Source organism: Hemitrygon akajei, chromosome 3, assembly GCF_048418815.1.
Source record: "Hemitrygon akajei chromosome 3, sHemAka1.3, whole genome shotgun sequence".
Lineage (NCBI taxonomy): Eukaryota > Metazoa > Chordata > Chondrichthyes > Myliobatiformes > Dasyatidae > Hemitrygon > Hemitrygon akajei.
In genome coordinates this window covers 131,551,787-131,575,117 of record NC_133126.1, presented here as the reverse complement: position 1 = coordinate 131,575,117, position 23,331 = coordinate 131,551,787, and the positions used below count along the sequence as shown (strand labels likewise).

General features: G+C 39.3%; 1 protein-coding gene across 4 annotated transcripts in view; it reads right to left on the bottom strand.

The window, feature by feature from the left end:
* Window positions 1–23,331, bottom strand: part of ppp2r3a (protein phosphatase 2, regulatory subunit B'', alpha) — a 346,067-nt gene that overhangs the window by 283,619 nt on the left and 39,117 nt on the right. Inside the window, exon 1 of one of the 4 annotated variants that reach the window (XM_073040815.1) lies at window positions 14,369–14,404. The exons of the other annotated variants lie outside the window; for them this stretch is intronic. The gene's annotated coding sequence lies outside the window, so the exon portion shown is untranslated. Of the gene's footprint in view, window positions 1–14,368; window positions 14,405–23,331 lie in introns of those variants that run through there. 4 annotated transcript variants of the gene reach the window in all.

The following is a 23,331-nucleotide window of genomic DNA, read 5'->3' as shown; positions in this document are numbered from 1 at the left end:
TAGGTTAGGACTTTATTCCTTGGAACATAGAAGATTGAGAGGAGATTTGATGAGGTAAACAAAATCGTAAGGAGTATAGATAGGACAAATGCAAGCAGGCTTTTTTCCACTGAGGTTGGGTGGGACTACAACTAGAGGTCACAGGTTAAGAGTGAAAGATAAAAGGGTTAAGGGGAACATGAGAATAAACTCCTTCATTCAGAGGGTCATGAGAGTTTGGAATGAGCTGCCAGCACAAGTGGTACATACAAGCTTGATTTCAACATTTAAGAGAGGCTTGGATAGATACATGGATGATAGGGGTATGGAGGTCTATGGTCCTGGTCCTTGTTGATGATACTAAGCAACATTAATGGCTCAGCAGAAATTAGATGGGCCAAAGGGCCTCTTTCTATGCTGTACTTTTCTATAACTCTATGCCTCTAAGTTAATGTCAATTTGTTTATGTCACACAAAATAATACGTATGTTCTAAAATAAATATATGTAATAGAACTTAGTTATCAGATTAATATTAAAATATATAGATAATTAAAAATACTGACATGTACAAATCTTTCTCAACAATCGAGCTGGTGCCTTATCCATCTGAATAGGGCAGCCCTGCTACACCCATAAGGGCCAGTGTAAATCTGAGGGGGCTAGAGGTGATGTATGTATGACACCCTCAAGCGAAAGGATATTTGACATCTGCCTCTGGACTCAGTACTGGGTCTGGCAGCAGCTTGAGGGGGAGCAAATTCACCAGCATCTGATCTCCAGTTCCTCCCTGACTTCTGCAAGAAGAGCTGGAGTGTGAAAAGCACTTTACCAGAAGTTTTCGAAGGACCCACCAGTAGTTGGTGAGTAGAACATCTGATCAGTGCGTAGAATCAGTTTAAATCAGTTGGTTTGGAAGCAATGCATAATAAATGTTTTTTGTACTCAATCAATCAGCTGTCATTCTGAGAAAGTAATACTCCTAGCAATTCTCTGTTGGCACGTCTGAGTGTCTCAGGGATTGTGGTCCAGGCTGGGATTTTTGTCAGCATCTCATTCCTGATCCAAACATGCCAGCTTCAAATCTGTCCAATCCCCCAGGCCCATAATTTGAAACCTGTCCAACTTGACCTTCAACGATTCAACGGATTTCCCATTTTATGCTTTTAGTGATAATTCAACCAGTTAAGATCTTAATGAGGAAAGTTCACCTTAACTGGTGGGTTTAAAGCAGTCTCTTGAATTGAGCCTTCTGACATCTGCTCCCCCCTTCCCCATAAAGTGGCAGTTGTTATGTAAAACATTTATATTTATATTTTAATTTATTCAATGTCTCTCCCTCAGCTTAAGTCCCCATTTGAGGGTGGAGGTACTCAAACATAAATTCCAGATGTGTAGCATAGTTTGTTTTGCCTTCAACCAGTTCCTTATCTCTTTGAACTTTCACCTTCTGCCTCTACTCAAGTGTGGAATTGCAGAGCTGTGATTGAAGGAAGAAATTAAACTGCTGTCCGAGATAATCGGCCATTTTTTCCTGTACTTTAGTGCTGAAATCCTTGCACAACCTGAATTCCCACACATCTCCCACTTCGTCACAGATCATCACATATAGAAATGCCATGGCATGAAACACATCAAGTTAGTTGCTCATGCTGTGTTACTCTTGCACTCTTACTCCCCCATTCGAATGACCAAGAGGATTTCCTGTCTCTGGGCGTGAGCTAAGGCTACATATTTAATATTACTGTTTCTCCTCACCAAGTGTCCAACTGGCAAGCCCACTGTACGCTCTAAAAACAAACAGATTCATCTCGATAACATTTTTATTTATACCTTTCTGTAACACTGACTTTTTTGATAAATAAACTTTCCTATCTAAGGAAGCTCCTGGTAATCCAACTAAAAATATCTTAAAATACAAGTTGTTTAAATGATGCTAGAGACCCAAGTACTTTCATGAGCTGTGAACTTACTAATAAACTCAAAGGATCTCTGTGGATGGAAATAATTCCAAAATATCAATTTTTGTGATTTTGCTTCTTTTCAGTTCCAGTCAACCCACACCATGGCTCCTGACAGTCTCTGTGCACCACAATCTATCCTCTGATTTACTTTATTCTATCACTGAATAACTTTATGTTTAACACTCTTGGTGAGATTTGTGAAACAGCTATTGTTTTATCTCTATTCAGGCCTGTTGATGACATGTTGATGATAGTCCTGTAGCTGCATCCTGTTTTCCTGTAGTCTAGATGGTTTCATCAACTGTGGTACCAATTCCTACTTTGCTCTCACCTTCACCTGGTCCATCTTTGACTCTTCCCTTTCTTTTCTCATCTTCTCTAACTCCAGGGTTAGTTAGTGAGTAGTATCCACTGAAACTACTATGGTCAACCTTTCTCTATTCCCTCACCACTTCACTCAACTTCTCTCCATTATCCATGTTTCTCCTTCCAAGCTTTTGTTTATATGATACAAGCTTCTATACCAATGCTTTCAAATTATTTTCTTTTACCATAGTTACCATTTACCCCAGTCATGATTCATTGAGCTCCCAATTGCTTCAGTTCCATTCCCTTCTATTCTGTTCTCAGCTCTGTCCTCCTATCTGTATTAATGATAAGGCTACCTTCTTCTAACTTCCACATTCAACATATTGCTCCCAGTAAACTATAACATGTCCACTGTGATTCAATGTTGTAAAACAATAAAACATGACAACTTCCAAGGGGGAGGGTGGGGTGATTACTTTTTATAGGCACTGTACCTTACAATGGGCAATTCAGTCTCTCAGACCTGTGTCTTGCTTGGAGTCCTTCATTCTGAAGTGACTGCTAACATCAGGACATTTTGGTCTATTCTTCCATTCTCCATTAACACCTTTTCACAACGTGGCTCAGTGGATGCCGCACCTGCCATTTTATTAACTCCTTCCCAATCATTCAACAACCTGAACTACAAGGGGTGATTGATAAGTTCATGACCTAAGGTAGAAAGAGTCAATTTTAGAAAACCTAGCACATTTATTTTTCCTACATTTACACACTTAGTCCAGCGGTTGAGGAGCATACGGATTCCTTCCTCGTAGAAGTCGGCGTCTTGGACCTCCAGAAGTGGTCCACAGCAGGGGTGATTGATAAATTTGTAGCCTAAGGTAGAAGGAGATGGGTTATTAACTTCAAACTTCCTGCATTTTCACTCAAAGAGTTGAACTGCAGGTGCATGTAACAAGAGCTGTATAACTCACCTCCTTCTACCTTAGGCCACAAACATCAATCACCCTTGCTGTGGACCTCCTGGAGGTCCAAGACTCTCTCATTACATGCACGTGTAGTTCAACTCTTTGAGTGAAAATGCAGAAAGTTTGAAGTTAATAACTCATCTCCTTCTGCCTGAGGCAATGAACATCAATCACTCTTGGATCCCTTCTATAGAGAAGGGATCTGTGTGCTCCACAACTGCTGGACTAAGTGTGTACATGTAGAAGGGGACTATGTTGAAAAATAAATGTGCTAAGTTTTCTAAAATTGACTCCTTCTACCTTAGGCCACAAACTTATCAATCACCCCTCGTATTTCAAGTTTACAAAGTGAATTAATTGTGCTTCTTCTAATTTGGAAAACCATATTTGCTGCTCATGTTCTTCAGTTTCCTCTACACTGGGGAGTCAAACTCTGGTTACAGAACACATCTTTTTAGTCTACAATGGTAACCCTGACCTTTCAGATGCCTGTTACTTTAACTCCCTATCCCTCCCCATTCTGACAACTCTGCCCAGATCTACTTATACTGTCCCAATTATTTCAGATAATCAGCAACTTGAGCCTTTAACCTCAGCTTTCACGGTTGTTTTTCCTCTCCCTTTATCCTGGTGATTTTCAGATTTTATTTGTATCCTCCTTTTTACATCTTCCCCAGAATTGATTATTCACTAGCAACACAAACAAGACACTGAAGGAGCTCAGCAGATTAGGCAGCTTCTATGCAGGGAAATGAACAGTTGATGTTTTGAGCCAAGACTTTTCAAACAGAAATATTGACCATTAATTACCCTCCGTAGATGCTGCCTGATCTGCTGAGTTCCTCCAGTGTTAGTGCAAGTTGTTCCATAATTTTAGCATCTTCAATCTCATGGCTCCTCATTATCCACTAATCTTTACCTCCTTCTTTTAAGTGCCAGCACCACCATCTGTGCCATCCATGCCTCCTGATGCCTATGGCATCAATAATCTTTGTCTTGTTCTCTTGCAGCACCCCATCCCCAACCCACATGTGTCTCCATAACTTAAAAGATTAATTTTATCTTTATCTTTTCCTGTTTCAGATGGAATTCATCAACTTGAAATATTAATTCTCTTTTCAACTCTGCAGATTCTGACTGCTTCAACAAAGTCTGAATTTAATGCTTGTTCCCAAATGTTTGCCAAAGCCAGGCCCAACCTATGTACAGATATGAATGCAGGAGATGTATGAAGTATCAGAATCTCCATTCAACATATACTCAAAAAGAATTTCTTATGATCTTTCACCCAGGACAAATTCAGTTTACTTTGAATGACTAGGGCCCATTATCACAAAGACTAGAACTTATTATTCATTCATGTTTTCAATTTCAATTCAGCTTAGTCAACCAATGGGATTTTAGTTCTTCACCACACTTTGGAGTCCACGTCGTACATCAGGCAGAGTTTCCAAATCTGTTTTGATCTATTCTGAGAGGTTTCATGCTGAGAGCCAGAAATTATCACACGTGATGCAATACATCATCTGATAAAACCACATAAATGACTTGCTACTGACCAACAGCTGGGCAGGCTGCAGTGAGCAAGAGGGGAATCTGAATCAGTTTGAGTTAGGTTTTGGCTTCATGCATGGGTTAAATAATCCTCCTGGTCATTTCACATGTTTGGGGTACTTGCACTGACCCATTGGAGAACTGTCTGACTAACACCAGTCATTTCCTATTACCATTATATTGGTTCATGATTTGTGTTGTGAATACAAGTGAGGTTAATAGTGCTGTTAGTACTGACTAAATTGCAGAACAATTATGTGAGTAGACACATGCCATGCTATGTTGTTTGAGTTGTAGTTTGAGTCACCCATCTTCTACAAACTACACTATTTTACTAATAAGCTTGCCATTGAAATCAATTCCAGGCCATGACATTGAGGCTCTTACGTATTAATTACCGCTAAACAGAGAAAAGTAAGATAGAACCAGTGCAGTGATGTATAAATGAACATTTAATTACGTGTTGAGTCATAATTATTCCCAAAGTCTTCTTGAGTCCTGGAATTTTGATTTTGCAAGTGTGGGTCACTCATCTTCTGATTAATGATATTGAATGTATAAGAAATTTATGTCTGTCTCTTTCTAATAATCTGTCCAACATTTTGATGGTCAGACAAATAATGAAAAAGATAGTATACACTTATTGTTTCCACATCTGTCAGAATCCACTTATTATTATTCAAATGCCAAAGGCAAATATTCAAATGTTAAGGTTTAGTCATAGTGTAATAGAGAAATAAACTCATATAGCTTATAGTTCATGTAACAACTTGGGTCACATCCTCTCTAAAGTATAATATCACTCAACTGACTGATTTGTCTAATATTCCTTACATGGAAAGAATATGCAGTTAGTTCTTGCTCAATTTTTCAGGTTCATTAACTTTTCGGAGACTAATTAATTTTCAAGTATGGTTTGATACTGCTGGAAATGTAATTGGCTAGTTGTGTAGTCATTATTCTATGAGGGTGAATCTTAATTGATGCAGTACGAGTCCTTTATATATCAAATGCAAATCTGGCTCCAGAGATAACATTTTGACAACAGCTTTAAACAAAATTTAGTAAGAGAGCACTTTAATAAATGTGAAAATCTCTTTTTGTTTAGGCTAATTCCTTAACATATATTTATATTGTAAACTTCTGTGTTATCTGACAATTTATCTTCCAGTATTAGGTTTTCCAAGGTCACTGAACCACATGTAAAATAAAAGGCATTCAGTTGGGACCAAATTAACCAAAAACCATTAATTATAATCTTCACTTTCATTAAAGCTAAATAAAAAAGGAAGCAGCCAAATATGCGACTGGAAATTATTGACGAAATGTAAATGTTTCAAATTGCTGCTAGAAACATTGGCTGCCATTTCTGAATACAAATTTTCAGCTCACATCGTTTCTTATCTTCACACTACTGGACACACCTAATGCAGCAGCAGAGCCAGTTGACAGTTCTCCCACCAGTGTTCATTAACTGAATCAATCATATAGGTTAATTGCTGATTGACTTCTCCTGGCTGTGCAGACAATTCTACAGGCAGTTAAAGTTTCGAGTTTCAAAACTCCAGGAGCAGTATAGCAGGCTGAAGGATATTTCACTAGTTTCAAAGCTTCTTCACACCAACTAGTTGCACACAGATTGTACATCTAGTATGAAGCCTTCATTTTGGAGCAGTCTGCACTATCAAGCACATTTGAGCCATCAAGGAAAACCAAAAGGAGGCTATTGATCAAAGGAACTCTCTGCTGACGGTATACTGCAGGCCTCACAAGTGCTTATGCAAAGAAAACCATGTTACCCTACAGTATGTGCTAGTGCAAATCATTAATATGCTACAACAACGTTTCCTTTAAATTGTCAAGGTTATGCAGAGCAAGAGTCAAGATTCTTTGAGGCTTATTGAATGAGGCCACGTTGCCCTGGTGATGAGACTTATCTCACCATCAGATTTGGGATGAGCAACTGAGAAGGAGGAGGAAGCAATGAGGCAACTTGGAATGGCCGTCTTTCAAGGAATGTGACACCAGTACCCACAAACCCAATCACTACTTTGTTGTTCACCAGCAGTCACTCTTACCTTCCCCCCCTCACTATGCTTCACAGCTTTTGATTTGCTGTAATGGAAAGATAAAATCGGTTACAAGTAAGCATTGAAAAACAAATCAGAAAGGGAGCTGATCAACTCTTAATGCTGGTCTTCGAGATTCTGGTGTTAGCCAGTCATTCTAGATGTGTTACCTCATGACTCCAGCATGGTTTGTGATGGACCACATAGCTCCAGTGTTGAAGGCTGCTAATGACCTCAGATTATGATCCTGAGGAACTCTGGAACTGGAAAGCCTCTCCTTGAAGGGTACTGCTGTATGATACTCACTATGGGCAACAATAGTTGGGATATCTCGTTGAGGCATTAGCAAGCACAATGTGGTGTGGTGGAGATGGAGATTAAGCATAGCACGTAGAAGATAGAACAGTATAGGGACAGTACTAATCAACCCTGATGCATTATCAATAACTCTAGGAGACTGGAAGTGAACGATAGGCTTTTATTAACAGTGAAAATGGAGCATGACCATATTGGAGACTGTGGGTGGAGCAGTGCCCCAATCACCTTTATACAGGGGTCTGTGTGAGGAGCCACAGGAGCAGTCAGCAGAGGGGCGTGTCCAGACAGGTATACATGGTTTACCTCAAACCCATCACTCTAAGATCAATCTAACCCCTCCCTCGCACATAGCCTTCCATTTTTGATGAATCTATGGACGGGGACCGCAAGACCCTTCTGTTCCTCCACACTGCTAAGAATCCTACCATTAGCCCTGTATTCTGCCTTCAAATTTGAATTTTCAAAGTGAATAACTTCACACATTTCTGGATTGAACTCCATTTGCCAATTCTCAGTCCAGATCTGTACCATCATTGTCCTGTTGTAACCTATGACAACCTTTTATAGCATCCATGACACCACCAACCTTCATGTCATCTGCAAACCTACTAACCCACCCCTCCTCTTCCTCAGCGGTCATCTATACTCTGATCAAGGGTCTTAGCCCAAAAAGTCAACTGTACTCTTTTCCACAGATGCTGCCTGGCTTGCTGAATTCCTCCAGCATTTTGTGTGTGCTGGTTGGATTTCCAATGTCTGCTGATTTTCTCTTGTTTGCATTTATATCATCTGTTGGGAGGAGTGATATTAGATGATAACACCACTCTTCAGGTGTTTCGTTTGGTGACTGCCACCAACAATTATTCTGGCACTGAAAATAAAAATGCTATCATATTAAGAATTTAGATTTCCAGTCAAAGTGTTACAGAAAAAAACCCACCTTTTAATTTGTACGGAATGGCATCAGAGCTCAGCTTTGGATTGATGAACTACACTACATGAAGGGATGCTGATGCAAAAGTGATCATTGTTTAAGGTGAAACACTCCACGGGCATGATAAATGACATGATTTAAGATTCTTTAAAATATTCCTATGGCATCTTCTCATTTAAAAAAAAAGCCAGACTTTGCCTCATTTGTTATAGTTCTCAAAATGATTCCTTGTAAATGTATCATGTTGGATCATTGCTTGAGTTAATAAACCTTAATTAATTCCAGACAGCCTGTAAGCAAACAAATCTCAAGTTGTATAATTTATACATTCTTTGATAATAAGTGCACTTTGAATCTTTGAATTTCATCTCAAATTCCAAAAAAGAAATGTTTAGGTATACTATTGATACTGAATGAAAACAAATCAAGTTTTTAACTCACGTTCCATTAAGTGATACTTTCATGAATTTAGTCTTTCTTTAAACAAGTGAGAGGAATAAGGTCATAACTAGATATCCATTTTGCAGAAGTTGTAGATTCTGAATCATTGGGCATCTGCTACATTGGTCTGGAACATCTGACCCACTCCCTGTTCTGGAGCCTCTGGCCTCCTGTCAAGTCCAGACTCACCTGTTCTTGCATGAGGTTCCACTAAGTAATTTCATCAGAACTCTGCTTTAAGTTGTTTCAGGGGAAACATTGCACAGGCATGATTAATAGCACAATTTAAGCTTCTTTAAAACATACATACATTTTTTTTAAGGTAGCCTAGACTGTTTCTCCAGTCTCCAAAATCAAACACACCATTGACTTCTGAATATTACAGTCACTAATGAAGAGAAGTATTACGATTCCACAAATTTTTGTTTCTTTTGTTCCATGTGCAATTTATTTAGAAGTTTTTCCAAAATATAGGTAAATTCTTGAAGAACATTCAAAACCAAGGTCCTTGAAGCTGTGGATGAGCAGCACATATTGTGACACCATTGTGCTGCCTCATCATCAGATTAGATGTTTACATTGAATAAAAGAATGAATTTCACAAAGTAATCAGTTTAAGATAAGTCAAAGCATTGTTAATGGAAAAACCTTCTGAAGGTTTTCTCCACACTGTCAACTACCTAGCCAATTCTTTTATCATGGGCAAAATTCAATATGGTACATACTGGATACAAGTTCAAATCTTTAATATATATACTCTGTGGCCACTTTATTAGGTACACCTGTCCACCTGCAAATATCTAATTGGCCAATCATATGACAGCAACTCAATGCATAAAAGCATACAGACATGGTCAAGAGGTTCAGTTGTTGTTCGGACTAAACATCATAATGGGGAAGAAATGTGATCTAAGTGACTTGGACTGTGGAATAACTGTTGGTGCCAGACAGGGTGGTTTGAATAGCTGTGAAACTGTGATTTCCTGGGATATTTTCCCACAACTGTCTCTAGGATTTACAGTGAATAGTGTGGAAAAATAAATCCAGTGAGTGGCAGCACTGTGGGTTAAAATGCTATATTAATGAGAGAGGTCAGAGGAGAATGGCCTGACTGGTTCAAGCTGACAGGAAGGCAACAGTAACTCAAATAAACTCAGGTTACCACAGTGATGTGCAGAAGAGCATCTTTGAATGCACAACATGCCAAAACATGATGTGGATGGGCTACAGGAGCAGAAGGCCACACCTGGTTCCAGTCCAATACCTAATAACATGGCCACTGTGTGTGTATTACTAAAAGCAAGGACAGAACACTGAGCTCTAGAACCACACTGATTACAGCCTTCCATACACAAGAACAGTGCTCAGCCATTGTTCTTTTCTTCCTGCTCCTGAGCCAGTTGGGATATGGTTTGCTAATTTCCCTTTCATCCCATAAGCTTTATATTTGTTTTAAGTAGCTTGCTATGCAGGCCTTGTTGAATTCATGAGGATGGCATTAAATGGATTGTCTTCCTTGTTATCTCCTCAAAAAATGCAATTAAACTGATTAAATGTGACCTTCCCTTAACAACTCTGCATCTGTCTTGTTATTGGTGGCATTCCTAGAGTCAACAATTAATTCACAGAAGCCTACTTTCATTGGCAGCTGTGAAAGATGGAAGACTTGAGTCCTTGTATTGTTCAAAGAACTATTTCTCTTGATTAGCTCAAAATCTTATGGGTATTATTGATAATTGGCCATTGGAAGTAAAGAGGGAAAAATGATTTGAGTGCCTCTTTTGCATTTCCACCTTTGAGTGAAAATATATTCTTATCACCCAATTACTACAGTGCCCTAAATGTTTGAGTTGTTTAAGAGCCTGCAATTACTGCTGTCAATTTCCCAACAATTAACTCTTGACAGCAGGGAAGAGTTTGGCAGCATGATGGAAACAATTCCAAACACTAGAATGCAGAGAAGACGGATTCCTGGCAAGGAAGGCAGGAGGCCAGACAGGCAAGTAGGGAAAGCAACTGAGGTTGGAACTGCTGTGTGGTGAGAGTAAGAGCTTAACCAGAAATATGTAATGTTTCATTATTTATCCACAGATTGCACAGAACTCTGATCAATTATTGTATTCAATTAGAAGATAGAACAGTACAGACCCTTCAGCCCATGATATTGTGCCAACCAATTAACCTACTCCAATCTAATGCTTCCCTCCATATCTCTTTCTTACATGTGCCAGTCTAAGATTCTCTTAATTGTCCTTAATGTATCTGCCTTAATCACCACCCCTGACAGTGTGATCCATGCACACACCTCTCTCTGTGTAAGAAACCAACTTCTGATATCCTCCCTATACTTTCTCTTGATCACCTCTTGTACTAGCCATTTACGCCCTGGGTAAAAGGTGCTGGCTGTCCACTCTGTCAATGCCTCTTGTCATTTTATTCACTTCTATCAAGTCACCCCTCACCCTCCTTTGGTCCAAATGGAAAAAGCACTAGCTTGCTCAACCTTTCCTCTTATGATATGTGCTCTAATCCAGGCAGCGTTCTGGTAAATCTCCTCCACACCCTCACTAAAGCTTCCACATCCTTCCTATAATGAGGCAACCAGTACTGAGGCAATACTCCAAGTGCAGTCTAATCCTATAAAGCTGAAACATTACCTTGTGGCTCTTGAAATCAACCTCCCTGCTAATGAATCTAAACACTCCATACATCATCTAAACCACACTATCAACTTGTGCAGTAACGTTAAGGGATCCATGGATATGGACCCCAAGACTGCTCTATTCCTCCAATACTATAACGAATCCTGCTGTTAACTTTGTATTCAGCCAAAATATTTGACCTTCCAAAGTGTATCATTTCACACTTCTCCAGATTGAACTCCATCTGCCATTTCTCAGCTCTACATCCTGTCAATATCCTGTTGTAACTTACTATAGCTTTCTACATTATCCACCTCACCAACCTTCATGCCATCAGCAATGTTACTAACCCACTCTTCCACTTCCTTATCCAAGACATTTATAAAAACCACAAAGAGTAGGGGGTCCCAGAGTAGATCTCTGCAGAACACCACAGTTTATCGACCTCCAGGCAGAATATTCTCCATGTACTATTGCCTTCTGTGGGCAAACCAATTCTAAATTCACACAGCTAAGTTTCGCTGGATCCCATGCCTCTTGACTTGGTGCTTGAGCTTACCATATGGAACCTTGCTGAATGCCTTACTAAAACCATATACACCACTGTTCTACCATCCACAAACAAAAGAAACCCTGCAGATGCTGGAAATCCGAGCAACACACACACACACAAAATGCTGGAAAAAAGTACAGTCGATGTTACGGGCTGAGACCCTTCAGCAGGACTTTTTTCCATAGATGCTTCCTGGCCTGCTGAGTTCCTCCAGCATTGTGTGCGTGCTGCACTGTTGTAACTTCATCAATTTGTTTTTGGGTTAGTAAATTAGTAAATTCAAGGTCACCACCTTTTTGCTGTCAGAACAATGCAATGTATTACAAGCTGAATTTCAGATTAAGAAGCAATTCAAGTCTTATCTATTCTCACCACCGTTCAAGTCCTTTTCTAAATGGCAACATCAAACTCAGTGCATCTTTAACATATAGAATTACAAAGAATACCCACGTTAGATTCCATGAGTGATGAGTATCAGTATCATGGCGCACTCTTATCACGATGAATAAGAACACAATTCAACCTATTTATAAATTGAAGGGACAAATAAATGCATTTACTGACATTGAAAAACATTAATACATAATGACAATCCTGAAATTCATTAACTCTTGAACTCCCATAATATTCACCTGCTCACTCTATTATGAAAGTTGAACTTGGGGCAATAGTTTTCACACCACAGCAGATAAACTGTAGACACCACTGAGCTGATCCCGTTTGCAGACTGGCATACCATCAGGCTGCCAGAAAGAATACTCCGAGGTTCTGACATGGATGGCGCAAGATAGACAGTAACCCAAATAACTCTGGTACAGCTCTCAGAGACCATTCTAACCCCCGGATTCCTTAGGATAATTTGAAGCTTGCCTTTTAGAGGACAAGTTGTCGCAGCCTTTTTAAAGTTGTAAATGCATTTCTATAGATGTCACAACTCTTCATTTACACTCCAAATGCTTGCGGTCTGAGAAGATTGACAGCCCTTCGGAGGAGCATTTTGTTAGTCAGACTACCAATCTGCTCTTTCTGGGCCTCTATCACCTCAGCTTACATTTTAACAGTTTGCCCATTGTATTTCCTTCCCCCCCCCCCCCCCCACACACACACAATATGCAGAGTAGAAATATGAAATCGGCCATTTCTGGAGGCCTCTCTGAACAGAATTCAGAATCAGAATCAGGTTTATTATCACCGGCATGTGACGTGAAATTTGTTAACTGAGCAGCAGCAGCAGTTCAATGCAATACATAATATAGAAGAAGAAAACAAAGAAAAAACCCAACAAGATAAAATAATAATAATAATAATAATTAATCAATCAATCAATCAATCAATTACTCTATACATGTATTGAATAGATTAAAAGTGGTGCAAAAAACAGAAATACTATATATTAAAAAAGGGTTCAATGTCCATTGAGGAATCAGATGGCAGAGGATTGACTTCTAATACTCAGACCACTTTTTCCAGGAAGGACAAAGGCAGAGTTAGGGGAATGACATGAATCAAATGAAAGCTACCTATCTATCTATCTATTTATCTATCTATCTATTTATTTATTTATTTATCTATTTATTTATTTAGAGATACAGCGTGGAACCAACACTTCTGGCCCCAAGAACCATGCTGTCCAGCAACCCATCTATTTAACCCTAGCCTAATGACTGGATAATTTACAAACATCAATTAACCTACTAACCAGTATGTCTTTGGACTGTGGGAAGAAACTAGAGCACCCGGAGGAAACCCACGTGATCACAGGGAGAACATATAAACTTTCTTACAATGGACACTAGAGTTGAACTCTGAACTCCGATGCCCTGAGTTGTAAGTGTTGTTCTAACTACTACGCTACCATGGTAGAAAAATTATTCAGTCTAGCCTGACCATCAACCATTTATGTGGATCCTAGGTGTTAAGATCTGGGAAAATGTCCGGACCCTCAAGAACATATTACCAAGGCAATGGAGTTGAAGTACTGTTATACTTAAAGCAAATCACTCCCCAGTTTCACAAGATATGGTTTATATAATGGCAATTGTTCCTTTAAATGATATTAATGATTCAAAGGTATTTGAATAAGTCTTCTTAAAGAAAATGTAGCTAATCCAATTAGACCAGTTTGACAATGAAAATGCTTCATTCTCTATAAAAATGCCTTGAGTGACAGTAAAATTTAAAAACAGCACAACATAAGAAATTTGCATCTGAAATAGAAAGTTTTGACTGATTTTGTTCATTGATAAGGACCATATTTCTATCAATAATACCAGCTCATTCAAGATGGACAGATACACCTAGTCTCAGTGAGATTTGCAAATCCATGTTAACTCAGATTGTCAGCATTTGAACTGCAGCATCTGCCTCACTTCCAATCACCAAGTAAATGGCAATTACTTTTGCTGGCACTGTTGTTACACAATGCATGAACTGGCCTGTACAATACTTACTGGTTTGCTGCTTGGAAAAGATAAGGCACAAAAAAATTCTTTCACAGTGACTGGCCCTGATTAACATTTCAGTAATCTGTGACAATTTAAACAGTAACAAACCAACACAGGGCTTTTGTCTGAGGTCCATGTTACTGTGAAAATATCAGACTTAACAAAAAAATAATCCAAGTTTAGTAATCACTTACTGTGGAGTTTGTTTTTCCTCCAAGTTTCCATGCTGGTGCAGAAAGGCATTTGACTGTCTTTCAGTGACACTGAGAACTTATTCTCAGATTGGCCCGTGCTGTTGACAGGACCACACTAAGTTCTGGAAATAGTGTGGAAAATAGACAGGAGCAAATGGCATGAATTCTTTGCTCTGTCTTACCCTATTTACTTCACAAGTGCATTTATATATACTTCTGTTATTATTTATATAATAACTTTTTTATAGAGTATGCTTCATATAAACGAAGTAGTTCACAGTACTTTACAATGGGATAAAGTGTAAATATGAAAATAAAAGGCAAAAAGATATTCATTAAAATCAAGGTTAAATAAATAGATTTTGAGCTGGTATTTAAAAGTGTCGACTGAGTTTGCATTCCTTATAGTTTTAGGTAGTGAATTCCACAGTTTAGGAGTGCAGTTCAAAAAAAGCTGACCTTCCAATTATCTTTTGAGGGAGATTGTTTAAATTTAAGCCGCCATTGAAATTAGATCTGAGAGCTCGAGCAGGATTATAAAATGGAAGTGATTCTGTGATGTACTCCTGTCCCAGACCATTGAGAGCTTTAAGAACAAGTAAGAGAACTTTAAAATCAATTCAAAAAATACAGGAAGCCAATGTGTATCTATCTATCTATCTATCTATCTATATATATATATATATATATATATATATATATATATATATATATATAAAATGCATGCACAGATTTTGTCAACATTTTCCAGTAAATATTATCTCCACATGCCCCAAACCAAATCCCCACTCCCAAAAGAAGAGAATTTTTATACTTGCCATCAAGTTACTTGTACCATCAGTGTTCCTGATATATGATATATGCACTTCTCTGTGTCAGTGTTTCTGTTGAGACCTTGACTCTGCTCTGCTGCAATGTAATTATGGCTAATTTTAATGCAACTTCATCTCTGCACCTCAGTCTACCACTGGTAACCTTTCACCTCTTTGTTTATCAACAAATAATCTACCCCATGCCATAATTTGTTTTAAAGACTCTGCTTCCACTGTTCATTGAGAACAAGAGTTTCAAAGAGTTATGATCTTCTCTCAGGAAAAGTAAATCTTCTCATTTTGGCCACAAAGGGGTAGTTTTTACTTTTAAGTTGGCGCATGGCCAAGTAGTTAAGGCATTCGTCTAGCTATCTGAAGGTCGCTAGTTCGAGCCTTAGCTGAGGCTGTGTGTGTGTCCTTGAGCAAGGCACTTAACCACACATTGCTCTGCGACGACACCGGTACCAAGCAGTATGGGTCCTAATGCCCTTCCCTTGGACAACATCGGTGGCGTGGAGAGGGGAGACTTGCAGCTTGGGCAACTGCCAGTCTTCCATAAAACAAAACTTTGCCCAGGCTTGCGCCCTGGAAACTTTCCAAGTTGCAAATCCATGGTCTAACAAGACTGATGGAGGCCTTCTACTACTTTACTTTTAAACAGTGTCCCCCAGCTTTATATTCTCCCACAGGAAGAAACATCCTCTCCACAGTCATTCTGTGAGGAGCACATCTGTTTCAATTATATCCACATTTGTTCTTCTTATCTCCAACAATACAAATTCTCCTTTCTTTAGAAAGAAAACTTGCACCTTCTGTGGTATAAGTCTGATAAAGATCATATAAAGTATGATCATAGAGTACAGACAGCAGGCGAGGGATTAGTTAAAAATCAGCACAGTGTTGAATATTATTTCATCTAACCATATAACAATTACAGTACGGAAACAGGCCATCTCGGCCCTTCTAGTCTGTCCCGACGCTTACACTCACCTAGTCCCACTGGCCCGCACTCAGCCCATAACCATCAATTCCTTTCCTGTCCATATACCTATCCAATTTTACTTTAAATGATAATACCAAACCTGCCTCTACCACTTCTACTGGAAGCTCATTCCACACAGCTACCACTCTCTGAGTAAAGAAATTCCCCCTCGTGTTACCTTTAAAGTTTTGCCCCCTAACTCTCAAATCATGTCCTCTTTTTTGAATCTCCCCTACTCTCAATGGAAAAAGCCTATCCACGTCAACTCTATCTATCCCCCTCATTATTTTAAATACCTCTATCAAGTCCCCCCTCAACCTTCTATGCTCCAAAGAATAAAGACCTAACTTGTTCAACTCCCATTGGAGTTGATTGAAAAAAAACCAAGAAACTACAATAAAGTACATTCAGTGCTCTCCCTTAACTTGTTGAACAAGAACACAGGTTTGAGAGAGGAATGTCTCCTCTCGATGCTATGTCCATTGGTATCATAATTAATGCTGTAAAGAATAGGCATTGCACGAAGTTTGAGCCAGATAAAGTAAAATTTGTTTCTGAAAAGGAACTAATAATAAACCATTAGTGTGTGAGGTGCTTCATTGAATTGGGTAGAAATGAGTAAACCAGGGGCACCATGAACTGAAGGTGGGTGAGGTGTCAATATGAATCAGTGGTGAAATAGTCATAGATGGATGAGTCTTTTTGAGAATCCTTGACACTGATGTTAAACTGCATTTTTTATGTAGGCATCTGTGACAGGGATTGGGAACAGACTCTGATTCAGGAAGCCTACAAATACTGAAGAAAGTCACGCTTTGCCAGAAACTCAGGCCAGTATTTTTAAAATGCCTAATTTTTCCTACTGCTTTGTGAACTCTCCAGAGGGCAAATATCCCTGAGCTGAAAATTACAGTCGCAGATTAATCACAGTGAACGGTTGAGTTCATTTGTCTAATAAATAAAATGGGAAACAACTTGACAAGTTGATTTGAGTCTAAGTGCAGCTGATAGATACACTTAATGACAGTTTAGTGCATCGTCATTGTGACGGCTTTAAAACAAAGACAATGCAGGAGCATGAGCTCATTTTAATTTAATTTCTATGGAACCGAATGAAAGCTAGATTTTATTCATTTCAGGTTCAGAGATCTTAACATGATGAACATTAATCAACAGTATTGTATTAAACAAAGTACTTCACAGCCTCAGGGTCAGACCAACGAGTGGTGCAGCTGATGGAATACTTATGAAGTGCAGTGACTGTTGTAAGAAATGTGGTGGCAAATTTTGCACATCGACTCAAACAACAACATGCTACTGATTGAATAACCCTTTGCCATCCCAATTGGATACATTCGTCTTATCTTCTTGGTATTCTTTGCTATCGAATGGGCTTTAAGCCAAGAAGATTGTGTTCTACACGTAAAGCTATTAAATTGGAAAGTTCAACATCTAATCATAAAGGAAATTAATTACAAAAGTGATCCTTTTGAAATAAAGTGAAAGTATCAGCCTTGCTTGTTTGCTTGTTTTGGTTAAAGGAACTCGCTATTCCGATCCATATGTGTTTGTAAATGTAGCTGTTGTGGGACAACTAAACCAAAGCCAAGACAAACCAATTGGTGCTTGCCTGCAGACTGCAGCACTTGCGTGACAGGCCCGCAGCATCACAGATTGCTCCAAAATTCGAATCTTTTATTAGCAAATAGCAAACTTACAATTAAGCATTATTGAGCATTATCTCAGCGGTCAGCAAAAGATATGCCATCCGCCAGTCCCAAGCTACAAACTGCCGTGAAATAAGCAAGAATACATAGCTTATTCCCTTTGCTTTGACCACGCCTCCACTCGTCTGAATAGTATCCACAATAAACATAATAAATGTGGAACACAGAAATATGGCTCCTACCGAAGCCTTCAGTAATGTGCATTGGTGACTAGAGGTGCTACTTTTAATTGAATGTGCAGCTTTGACTCTGAAATACATGTCTGACCAAATTGCAGATGCAGCATACAAATGTTTTTGGATGTAAAACAGATTGACCAACTGTTAAAGCCATGTGATTTTCCTTTCCATTTCCACTGAATGTTAGAACTGGATCTATTGTAAAGAGTGATTACTCTGTCTGAAAACCTCCTTGTTTCCAGTGTCACAAAGGAAATTTTGTTACCCAGGTTAGCTGGTGAGTGCAATTCTGCCTGACTCATGACCACCAGGCCAGTGGTGATACAAAGGAGGCAGTGATCGGTGGTCTGGGTGATTCATTCTTATGGAGAAGTAGTTGTCAGAACTTAGGAAAGAGAGCAACACAGAGAGGAACAGACCTTTTGGCTCATGATGCCCAACATGGTGCCATCTTAACCTAATTCCTTTCACCTTCACCATACCACTCCAGTTCTATTTACAATGGGCTGGCAGGTACTGGAATTATGTTGTAAATGTCTTTTGCAAATACCTAAAGTATTACACTGTAGTGAGCTGGCTCTGTAACCTCCGTCAGAGAACCTGTAAGACACAGATGAAGGACACTGGAGATACCAATGAACATCAAGCACATGGATTTTTAGTTGTGTAAATTGCAGATAGTGAAATAATAAAAGCATGTTGGAAGCACATGGCAAGGCAGGGAGGAGCTGTGAAATGAGTGTAAGGATGGAATGTGAGGAGCATGGACAAAGTCAGGGGTCAGACGGGAAATCTCAAATCCATGCCCTCCAATCAATCGACTTTCCATTCAAAGCTTCTAAAAAAATTTCTATTTTTCTGATCTATTTTTTTCCTTTTTCTTTTCATTGACAAAACCTGGTGGTGCTCAAAACTTCTTTCTTTCATTGGCAGGAAGTGGGAAAATCCTTTTACTCATGTCTGTCAGCCCGTTTGCTTTGCTGTTCACCAGCCGTCTGTTTTTACTTTCTTAGCCACATCTCCTCCGTAGCTGCTTCCATTGCTACCATTACTTCTGGCTATCCTTGACCTCTGTGAAATGTCCACCACTTTTATTTCCTTCCTTTGCCTCTTTCCTATACAATGGAAAATTTATCTGGCCTACGAGATTAATTATGTTTCACTTTCCACAGTGTGCTCAGATACTGAGTATTTTCAACAATTTTTGTATCCATTTTGGATTTCCAGCATTTGCCATATTTTGCAATTTGATTAGCATCTAAGCACCTTGTGTCTTCTCACAACTTATTCAGTAGATAATGACTCACATTCAATATCTGTTTCTCACTTCTGACATGCCAAGTTATTTTTTTCCCCCGGAATATCTATTGCAGCTGGAATTTATCTGATTATTTAGTAATTAAGCATTCAAACAAAACTCCTTTCAGTGCTACTTTAATACAAATACTTACTTATTTATTTTCAATAGGTTACAATTAAGCACTCCTGAGTTTTGTGAGGTTGGTGTCTATTTAACAGAGGAACTTCTATGCAAAGTCTATTACAGATGTTATGGTAATCATATCAGTGGTACTGAATGTGCCACCTGATACTCTGCTTCACTTGAATCATTATCAGACTTCGTCATGCAGAATAAGTAGATTGGATTCATTATGCTATTATGAATCTCTTCTGAACAGGATTAGATTTCTGGAAACAAGATGGGTAGTTAATGGAAGTTACAATGTATAACACCTTCCATTATAGTAACATCATCGAGGAATTTAAATGTGCTCCAACATTCTTCTATAAAAGATGTCATCACATTTTATTATCACAGCCAACTAATATTTGTACTGCCAATAATGAGTCATGGCACTTCAAAGCAATGATCCTTGAAGATTTCATTCTTGTTAACTCACTTATCTTAAATGGGTAATGATTGTGAAAACTGCAGTTTAGTGGAAGTGCTATTTTCCAGAGAAAATGTGATGTGGTCTAGTCTAGATAATAGACATACCACTAATTTTGTGTGAGTTGCTCAAATATTCCCACACTATCACCAACCTCATCTGCTCTGGTAATCTCCCATCCACTGTCACCAACTCATTGTTTCTGTACCCTGCTCTGTGTGTTTCTTTCTCCTAGCCAAGATCCACCAAGTTAACTGTTCCTGTAGACCTGTTGTTTCTGCCAGCACTTGCCCCTCTGAATGTGTCTACATACCTTGACTCTGTTTTGCCCCTTATCCCCCCCCCCCCCGGTTCTGACCCTTCCCACCTACCTCCATCACACTTCACATGCTCTCCATCACTTCAATACCTTTCAGTTCCCTAGCCCTGATCACCTTACTTTCACTATGAACATCCTATCCCTATACACGTCTATCCTGCATCAGTAAGACTTCAAAGCTCTCTGCTTCTTTCTAGATAACAGAACTTACTAGTTCCCCTTCAACACCACTTTTCTCTTGGCAGAACTGGTTCTCACCCTCAATAATTTCTCTTTTGACTTCTCCCATTTTCTCAAAACTAAAGTTGACACCATGGGCACTTGCATAGGCCCCAGTTATGCCTACTTTTTATTAGCTACATGGAACAGTCTATGTTCCAAACTGGTAACCACTCTAGTAACACTCCCTACTTCTCCTCTGTTACATTGACAGCTGCACTGGTGCCGCTTTCTGCACCAATATTGAGCTTGCAAATTACACCAACTTTGCCTCCACCTTATCTTGAAATATAAGTGTCCATTCCTGATACTTCTCATCCCTTTCTAAATCTCCCTGCCTCCATCACAGGAAACAAACTTTCCACTGACATCCACTACTGTCTTTCACAGTTATCTCGACTACACCTCTCCCAACCCTGTCACTTGTAAAAAGTGCTATTCCGTTTTCCCAGTTCCTTTGTCTCTGCTGCATCTGTTCTCAGGATGAAGCTTTCCATTCCAACAGAAAAGAGAAGTCCTCCTTTTCAAAGAACAGGATTTCCCTTCCACTGCCTTTGATGCTGCCCTCATCTGCATCTCCTCCATTTCCCACCCATCCACCTTCCTGGTGCCATAACAGGGATAAGGTTCCCTAGTCCTAGACCTACCGCCCTTACTGCACTATTTAAATCCACAAAGAGATTATTCATCACGTTTAAATGGTAAAGAAATGGGCTCTGGCTATATATGAGCTGTGAATATACACTCAGAGACACTTTATTATGTACTTCCTGGACCTTATAAAGTGGCTACTGAATGTATGTTCACAGTCTTCTGCTGCTGTAGCCCATCCACTTCGGTACAATGTATTACATGTTCAGAGAAGCACTTGTGAACACTGCTGCTGTAACGCATGGCTGTTTGCATTAGCATCGCCTTGCTGTCAGCCTGAACCAGCCTGGCTATTCTCCTCTGACCTCTTTCATCAACAAGGTGTTTTTGCCCACAGTGCTGCCATTCACGAGATAATTTGCTTTTTGCACCATTCTCGATCAACTCCAGAGACTGTTGTTCATGAAATTCCAAGGAAGTCAGCAATTTCTGAGATGCTCAAACCACCCCATCCAATAGCAATAATCATTCCGTAGTCAAAGTCACTTAGATCACATTCCTTCCCTATTCTGATGTTTGGTCTGAACACCAGCTGAAACTCTTGACCATGTCTGCATGCTTTTAAGCATTGAGTTGCTGCCACATGATTGGCTGATTAGGTATCTGCATTAATGAGCAGGTGTACAGGAACACCTAGTAAAGTGGCCACGGGGTGTATGTTATTTAAATGACGTTTTAAGCTGTTATGAGATTGGCTCTTCCCATTGTGGACATTGTGGGACGACATGCACCCAAAGCCATATTTCAGAATCAGAATCAGGGTAATTATCACTGCCATGTGTCGTGAAATTTGCTAACTTAGCAGCAGCAGCAGCACAACGTGATACGTAATTTAGAAGAAGAAGAAAAAATAATATAACAATAATAATAACAACAATAAATAAATAAATTACAGTATATGTATATTGAATAGATTAAAAGTTATGCAAAAACAGAAATAATATATGAGGGATGATTGATAAGTTCATGGCCTAAGGTAGGAGGAGTCAATTTTTAAAAACCTAGCACATTTATTTTTCAACATAGTCCCCTCCTACATTTACACACTTAGTCCAGCGGTCATGGAGCATACAGATCTTGGATCTCCAGAAAGTGCCCACAGATGGGTGATTGATAAGTTCATGCCCTAAGGTAGAAGGAGATGATTTATACAGCTCTTGTTACATGCACATGCAGTTCAACTCTTTGAGTGATTATGCAGAAAGTTGAAGTTAATAACTCATCTCCTTCTACCTTAGGCCATGAACTTATCAATCACCCTGATGAGTTATTAACTTTCAACTTTCTGCTTAATCACTCAAAGAGTTGAACTGCATGTGCATGTAACAAGAGCTGTATAACTCATCTCCTTCTACCTTAGGCCACAAATTTATCAATCACCCATGCTGCGGACACTTTCTGAAGATCCAAGATCTGTATGCTCCACGACCGCTGGACTAAGTGTGTAAATGTAGGAGGGGACTATGTTGAACAATAAATGTGATAGGTTTTCTAAAATTGACTCCTTCTACCTTAGGCCACAAACTTATCAATCACCCCTCCTATATTAAAATAGTGAGGTAGTGTTCACGGGTTTAATGTCCATTAAGGAATCGGATGACAGAGGGGAAGAAGCTGTTCCTGAATCGCTGAGTGTGTGCTTTCAGTCTTCTGTATCTCCTACCTGATAGTAACAGTGCCCCGGGTGCTGGAGGTCAACAGTGGCTGGATGGGAGATGCCAGAGAGTAGTGGTGGATAACTGTTAGTCAGGTTGGAGGCCGGTGACTAGTGGTGTGCCTCAGGGATCTGTACTGGGTCCAATGTTGTTTGTTATATACATTAATGATCTGGATGATGGGGTGGTAAATTGGATTAGTAATTAGCAGATGATACTAAGGTAGGTGGCGTTGTGGATAATGAAGTAGGTTTTCAAAGCTTGCAGAGAGATTTAGGCCAGTTAGAAGAGTGGGCTGAACGATGGCAGATGGAGTTCAATGCTGATAAGTGTGAGGTGCTACATTTTGGTAGGAATAATCCAGATAGGACATACATGGTAAATGGTAGGGCATTGAAGAATGCAGTAGAACAGAGTGATCTAGGAATAATGGTGCATAGTTCCCTAAAGGTGGAATCTCATGTGGATAGGGTGGTGAAGAAAGCTTTTGGTATGTTGGCCTTTATAAATCAGTGCATTGAGTATAG